The following is an 8,356-nucleotide window of genomic DNA, read 5'->3' as shown; positions in this document are numbered from 1 at the left end:
AAAGACATACACTCACTTTGTTTCTTGGCACAATGGCTGGGTGTTGATATCTCCCACCTGGAAAGTGTGTCCTTACAAATTTATTATCTCCATCTCTCCATCTGCCCTAAACTTCAGTGGCTAGTCCCACGTAAGCCCTGTCAAACATGTCTGGCCACCCACCTATAGTGGCCACAGACCCTAGCTCTGCTCCTGCCCCCAAGACCTCTCATGGTTTCTGGGTTCTTCTCGCTCTATCATAGAAAACCCCTCTCCCCTTCCTTGTGTGGAGCCACAAGTCCTGCCTGTACCTTCCGCCCAGCAATTAGCCCCTGCTTTCTTTACTGACAAATCAATAACCAATTGGAGAACAGGACCTTAGCACCGGAACTGCCCACTTCAAAAAAATGATTATCTAGAGCTGGAATTACCTAGTAGACAGAGCTCTGGGCATGTCTGTGAGAGTTTCTAGATGAAGTCAACTAATGTGACCCCCATGAAGGAAAAGGAATACACAAGCTGAATGAAAGTAGCCACTGTCTTTCTTTGCTGACTGCAGATGCAAGATAAATAGCTATTCCAAGATTCCACATGCCATGATGGGCAATAGCCTCAAACTGAACTATCAGAAACCCTTCCTGCCTTAAGGTACTGTTCTCTGTCATTTTGTCACAGCATGGAGAATGGTCACTGGAAATACTCTTTTCTAGGTTCTGGAGGTAGAGGCCCTGCCACAGAAGGATGCTACAGAAGAGAGTATGCGTCTAATCTCCTGCCAGATGGTGATAAGGCTAAAAAAGAGGGAACCTGGTGTCTGTGTCCTGGCAAGTGTGTGCAGTAAAGTCCTCAAAGATGGGAAGTCTTCAAAGCAAAGAGCTCAGTGCAGTGGACTGGAAAACCCGGACAGAGACGCCTGTGCTTGCAGAGAGCCTCCAATGCGAGCATTCTTGTTTCACTCAAGAAAGATCAGGGCAGGGCTAGGAGAGCATTCAGCTGATGTGGTGCTTGCTGAGCGAGTATGGCTGTCAGGTTTTGGATCCCCAGAGCCCACATAAAAGCCTGACTGGTATGACAGCTGCCTATAATCCCAGCACTTGGGAAGCAGAGACAGGGGATCCCTGGGGCAAACAGACTGGCTAGATTTGCAGAATCTGGGTTCAGTGAGAGACCCTGTCCCCAGTATAAACTGGAGCGTGGTTGGAAAAGACTCAGTATTAACATCTGGCCTGTATGAACATATGCACCACACACATAAGAATGAGGATAAACTTATGCACAACACACATATACTATACACACTCATATACCTACTGCATACACATACATATACTAATATACCTACTGCATACATGATACATACTCATATACCCACCAGGCACATGTCAGGCACACACCCATATACTTCTCATGCACAGAGAGAGAGGGAAAGAGAGAGAGAGAGAGAGAGAGAGAGAGAGAGAGAGAGAGAGAGAAGGCCTGAGGAACTGAAGTATAGCAAGCAAGGAACAAGGTGGGGTGGGATGGCAGGAAATGAGGTCTGTCTGATCATCTGGTGAAGGGGTGCAGTGTAGGGGTCATTTTGACTTCTGTTAGGAGACCTTATTAAGTGGATTGATATTTTAACAATTTTGATCATTTTTTTGACTTTAAAAAAATGTAACTAACATATCCTTTTATTTTGATGGGACTTCATAGTCATTAGTTTTAAGATCTGAACATGGATTTATTTTAAAATATACCCCTAGGAATTGAACAGGGGTTCCCAATCTCCCCACCACTGGCTTTCCCTGCTTTTTGTTGTTGTTGTTATTTTGTTATTGTTTCCTTTACAGTAGCCATTCCACATGCATCAGGGGTCTAATTGGCCTAATGTATGAAGCATCCTATAACATGTAGATACACATTTGTTTTATCTGCTTGCTACGAGGACACAATAACCAAACACACAAAGATGCAGGATTCAGCACCCTGTCTATCACTCACCAGCCACTCAAGTTTTACACATGTGTCACCAGATCATGGGACAGGGGAGAATAGAGATGGCTTCCTCTAAGAGCCCTAGATTGGCCCATGTGAGCATATTGGGTAGCAAGCAAAATGCCTGATGTCTTTTACCCCAACAACAGATTGGGTTTGAACATAGATAATAAGTGTGGGACTACTCTAGGGAGAGTGGGGGCAGAGCTTGGAAGTTTATGGGAGGGGCAGAAGGCAGAAAGTATTCCTGACAGAGCCACTGCAAGATTCCAGAGAGACATGACAAGAGCCTGTCCCCTGCACACATATTTTCCCCATTGCACTCTTTGCCTCTTCACTCTGGACTATTTCCTTGGCTATGCGGATGCTTTCCAGACAGCTTTTATTTGTCTAATTCTACTTGGGCTTTTGGGCTCATATCCAAAGGTCAATACCTGGACTCCTGTCTTCATGGTTGCCCTCTGTTCTCTTCTAATAGTTTTGACCATCTAGCTCTCACATATAAGTCCTTAATCCATTTTGAGATTGCTTTTGGACTCTTCCGTGTGTGGATAGCCAATTATTCCGAAACCCTTTATCAAATAGATTATCTCTTCCCTATGGGTGTTTGGGGCACCTTTGTTGAAAGTCAGTGGACTGTAAATGCCTGGGCCTATTTCGGGCTGACTATAATTTAGTTGGTCCATGTGTCTGTTTTTATGTAATACCATGCTGATAGGGAGAATGAATGTGCAAAATGCGTCTTACGTCAAAGTAAGGCAATAAAGTGAAGGTCCGTCTAAACAGGCTGTGCTCAAAATAAGGCAGAAACTGCAATACTGGCGCAAGAGAAAACTGCTCAAGATCAGGAATCTCCAGATGAATCCTAACAAAAATGCCTGAGAGCTGTCACCCTGCTGCATGTGGAATGGCTACTGTGAAGAAAACAGCAACAACAAAAACCCCACAAAGCAGGGAGAACCAGTGGTGAGGAGACCAGGAACCCCTGTGCACTGTGGGTAGGACAGTAAATTAGCACAGACATTTTACAAAACAGCATGGGGGGGTGTTCCTGAAGGAGCTAAAAACAGAACCACCATATGATCCAGCCATTTTTCAACTGGGCATGTATTCAAGAATTATGAAATAGATATGTCAAAGAGATCGTTATAAATTATCTTTATATATTTTTATATAACAGAGCACGACCCAGCTTTATGAAAGAAAGAAATCTTGTCATTTGCAGCAATGGGGAAGAATGTGGAGGATATAATCCTGGTTAGAAGACACGTGGCCTAGAAGGATAGATAACTGTTGATCTTTCACATGTGGAATCTCAAATCACTGAAGTCATTGAATGGCTGAGTGGTGGTTCCGGAGGACAAGGGTAGGGAGCTGGAGATAAACAGAATGATGGGAGTCTGGCCTTGCTCACTGTGGGAGGAGGGAAGTGGAATATTTTAGGAGATACTGATAGTCCTTGCTAGGAAGAAAGAGAGAGTGTGACCGTGACACTTTGCCCTTTGTAAAATGCTCTTTTTGTGCCTGCTAATCTTGCTTTCATCCTGAGAGTCTTAGATCCACCCTCACCCTGGAGCTGATTTCCCTCATGCTCCCTCAGTCACTCCCTAGCTTTTCTGGACAGATGCTTTTTCTCTTCCAGAAGGACACCAAAGGCTGCAGACCTTTCTTATGCCTGCCTCCTCGGCTATATGCACGCCTCCCCTGCCACTGTGCTCCTCAAACAAATTGGTTAAATCCCCAGGTGCTTCTTCTGTTTTCTCTAGCAACCATTCATTCTTCGCAATTACAAGATCCTGCTGTGAACACCAATCCACATTCCCTTAACATGGGAACAGCATGTGCCGGTTGTAGGAATGCACCCCACTGTCCAGACTTACTGTTTCAGGATTATGGTTTCTAAGAGAGATGGCTCTGGTGTTTGGTAACCTGCCTCGAGGATATTGTGTAGACCTCGCCTTTGAAAACTTGTTATTTATTGATTTTTGATATTTATGGGAGATCTCATCATAAAATGTGCAGAAAACAGAAAAGGCCTGGTTTTAAAATGGGATAGAGAGTGACCCTAATAATTAAGACAACTCCTTCAGGTAGTACATCCGGCCTGTCCACTGGGACTCTGTTGTGTGTAAAATACTATTCTAGGAACCACATCCCTATCAGTCATGCTGCTCCAAGCAGGGGCATATATTCTTTTCAGGATGCTCCATGAGGACAGTAATGCCTGGAGAGGGAGGAGACAGAACCAAACCTGAAGGATGGGAACTGTGAGAGGAAGCAGAGTGCCCTTGCCCTGGCCGGTGCCTCTGTGCCTTTACTTTCGATCTTTAGTGTTGGCTCAAATTCTGACACTCTAGGAGCTAGAGGGTCTAGAAACATCCATCTATCTGCTATGCTGGTATCTGCATGCTGTGTGGTAGACACAGCATGCATGGGCTGCAGGACTAGAAAGTTCCATGTTAACACCATTACAGCTAAGAACACCAGCAGCCACCATCACAAGGGCAAACATGTAGAGCCTGCTGTTTGCCAGGCACTGTTCTAAACACTTTATTCAAGCTAACCCATTTAATTCTCAAAAAGAAAAAAAGAAAAAAAGAAAAAAAACAAAACACAAAACAAAACAAAAAACAAAAGCAAAAACCAAAAAACCAAAACAAACAAAAATCCCTAAGAGCACTTGGAAGGTAGAGGCAAGTGGATCTCTGTGGTTTGAGGTCAGTTGTGTCTGTATAGTGAGCTTCAGGGCAGCCAAGGCTACATAATGAGACCTGTCTTAAAAATAAAATAAAACAAAACAAAACAAAACAAAACAACAACAACAACACAGATAACCCCTACGAGAAAGGTACTATTACCGTCTCCATTTTAAAGAAAAGTTGAGGCCTAGTTTAGCCAGCTGTACATGGTTGAGATAGTGAGCAGTGGAAGCATCAACAGTTCCCTGGAGCAGCTGGACTTTAACGTCATTGTTTAGTCTTCTGCCCAAAAGCCACGCACCTGGGGCAAGTCCTGGAAGGTCCTGGAGTTTGTTACCCCAGCTCTGAAATAGTGATAATGGTACCGGCTTGGCAAGGTGATTTCGAGGGTTCAGGTAGTAAGTATTTAGTAAATCATAGTGGTTTAGAGCAGTGGTTCTCAACCTCCCTAGTACTTCCACCCTTTAATATGGTTCCTCATTTTGTACTGACTCCCAACTATAACATTATTTCTGTAGTTACTTCATAGCTGTAATTTTGCTACTGTTAAGAGTGGTAACGTGAATATCTGTATTTTTTTTTTTTGATGGTCTTAGGTGACTTCTGTGAAAGGGTCATTTGACTCCCAAAGGGGTCACAACCCATAGGTTGAGGACCATTGGTTTAGAGGAAAGATTCCTGAGTGGAAAGGTCTCTGAGCAGGTTTTGATTGTATGCAACAGGTGAAAATGGAGTTCCCTGAATCGATATCGGACATCTGAGATTGCCACAGTTTAGCTTGCAGGACAGTCTCTCAGATGAAGGATTTCCTGCAGGACACACAGCATGGTGGATTAGGAGAAGGAGATGTGAACAGAGCAAGTGTTCTTGGCTGGGGTAAGGTACAGCAAAGGCCTCAGTTGACCTTACAGGAGAGTGTCCTAATAGAGGCCACTGAAGGGAGGAGGTATTACCTGAGAAGGTTGTAGTCTTGAGTGGAGGGCAGCTGTTGTGGGGATATCACAATGTTCCTGGCAGCTCCAGAAATGTACACCATTCTCATGGATATCTAGAGCTATACATCATAGCCTGCCCCTAACTGGAGGTAGTAACCAGGATTGAAGTGGGTAGATAGCCTAGCTGAGAAGAAAATAGCCAGGCTGGACTGGGAGGAAAAGGAGTGGGGAGAAGTCAATTAGAGCAAGGCCTCTCATTCTAAGGGCTAGCTGAAAGCTCAGTGTACCTATATGAGTCTAGCCTGGGTACACAACAGCAGCCTAATGACCAGAGTAAGTGGAACTTGTTGATTCTACAAAGACTAGATCTAATACAGAACTTAAGTGTAATGATCAGAAGGGGAGGAATTGGGAACAAGGGCAAAATACTAAGTATTCATTAAATGTCAAAATTCAAGCACCAGGAGACTCCTGAGCACATCTCTGAACAGAGAGTTTGTGAAAAAACTCCATGAATTTCTGTTCTGATTTCTTTGTGCCTTTGAAATGTGGCTTTAAAAGCTCTTCCCACCAATAGTTTTATTTATTCTAAGTTTTGTTTTGTTTTGTTTTTCTGCAGTTTGGGAGATGAAATTCAGTTTTGTATATGTAAAGCAAATGCCCCACAAGAGTTAGGTTATTTTTCTACTTTTTGGATCTGTGTTGGTCTTATTACTTGCTTTGACTGATGAGAGGCTAAGGCACTGATCCGGTGCCAGTTCTGAACCTAAGCTTAAGAGGCCTTGAAGGGTGTTGATTTCTCATGCCATCCTGCTCCATCTTCCCTGTGACTTGTGGAGAGATCTGCTGACAGATGTGGGCCAGGAACTGGCCATCTTTGCCAGAACATTCAGACTTGGAAGATTCTAGCTGGCCCTCATATATGTAAGAAAGTCCAGACAAGACTAGATGAGCCCACTTAGCTCTGGATATTGTAGAACAATGAGCTATACTGCTAAAAGCCTTAAAATTTGAGGTTAGTTTTTTATTTAACAAAAGCTAACTGATACATACTACTAACATACTCTCTTCCTACACTCTGTGTACAAATGCTTTCTCTAGTTTCCCTACCACATGAATGAAAGATTGTACAGAATAAAATCTTTTCTGAGAAGATAGCTCATGAACAACAAAATGGCTATAAAGCCACCCAGAATTCCAGAAAGTGCCAAGGTTGAGAGCCACCTCATGCAGAAGGTGTCATATAGAGGTCCCAAAATAGGACAGAAATGGGCTTGTGATGATTCAAGAGTGATTCTTATACTCAGTAACTCATAAGCTCAAGACCAGGCTGCAGTCTACAGAAAGAGATCGCATATGCACACACAAATAATAATAATTTAAAACAGAACTATCTTATAATTCAGAAACCCCACTTATTTTTTAAATCTAGATTTATTTATTTTATTGTTTTATGGGTACGAATGCTCACCTCCGTGTATGTATGTATGTACCATGTGAGTGCCTGGTGTTTGAGGAGGCCAGAAGAGGGCATCAGATGCCTTGTGACTGGAATTACAGGCAATTGTGAGCTATCCTGAGGATGCTGGGAAGTTAACTTGGGTCCTCTGCAAGAGCAACAAGTGTTCTTAACTGCTGAGCCATCTCTCCAGCCCCAGCATCCTGCTTTTGAGTCTATTTCATCTTTCCACTCTCAGGTGTGGTACCTTCCTGTTCTGTTCTAGTGATTCCATGACAAAGAGCATATGTGCTTCCTACCTGCAGATTTTTTTTTTTGAGGTATAATTGACAAATGGAGGTGACAATTGTACTTAATTAAAGTTGCACAGTGGGTTAAGAGTAGTATAACCAGTCAACACAGCCATTTCTTTATGCAGTTTCCTTTGTGAGCTCTCTCTCTCTTTCTCTCTCTCTCTCTCTCTCTCTCTCTCTCTCTCTCTCTCTCTCTCTCTGTCTCTCTGTCTCTGTCTCTCTTTCTTTTGCAGTCTGGGTCCTTTATTTCCTTTGTGTCCATTAGGCCATGAATCCGTATGGAGTGGACTCCAGCAGCTCAGGCTCTTTCCCGTTAGTCCTCACAGTGGGCTTCTCTGGGTGGCGCAGGCTGGCGCTTCAGCTGAACCCAGGTGCCCTTCTCTTTGGCTTCCTTTTTCTTCTGATCGTTCTCCTTCACACGCTTCAGGAAGCTGTCTCTGCTCTTCGAGTGCTCGATGTGCTCAATCGGCACATTGATCCTCTTGGCCAGAATCTTGCCTTTAACTTGCTTGTTTACAATGATGCCCACGGCATGCTGGGTGACATTGTAGACTCTTCCGGTTTTGCCGTGGTAACACTTATGGGGCATTCCTTTTTGAACAGTGCCCATTCCCTTGATGTCTACAATATCACCCTTCTTGTAGATTCGCATGTATGTGGCCAAAGGAACGACTCCATGTTTCCTAAAAGGCTTAGAGAACATATACCGAGTACCTCTCCTCTTTCCTTTTGTGTTCGTCATTTTGGCGAGTTACTGGAAGATGGCTGCCCCGGCGGAAAGTGTGAGGTCTCTTCTATTGGTAAATTTTAGGTGTCCAGGAAGTGTTACAAACTTCGCTCTCTTCTGTGTATTAGAATAAGTGAAATTTGTACTCTGCGACCAGCATGCATTTCCTTAACTCCCCAGTCCAGCAGTGATTGCTCTACTGTTTCTAAGCATTCGGCCCTTTTAGATTCTACATCTAAGTGACGTTACTGATGTTTGTCCTATTGCTGACGTATTTCACTTAGCGC

The 8,356-nt window shown here is 43.7% G+C and overlaps 1 pseudogene; it reads right to left on the bottom strand.

Moving 5' to 3' along the window:
• Nucleotides 1-7,588: 7,588 nt before the first annotated feature.
• Nucleotides 7,589-8,123, bottom strand: LOC148005925 (large ribosomal subunit protein eL21 pseudogene; annotated as a pseudogene).
• Nucleotides 8,124-8,356: the final 233 nt, after the last annotated feature.

This window comes from Rattus norvegicus, chromosome 5, assembly GCF_021556685.1.
Source record: "Rattus norvegicus strain SHRSP/BbbUtx chromosome 5, alternate assembly SHRSP_T2T, whole genome shotgun sequence".
Lineage (NCBI taxonomy): Eukaryota > Metazoa > Chordata > Mammalia > Rodentia > Muridae > Rattus > Rattus norvegicus.
The sequence above is the reverse complement of the archived record's forward strand: the minus strand, read 5'-3'. Positions and strand labels throughout refer to the sequence as shown.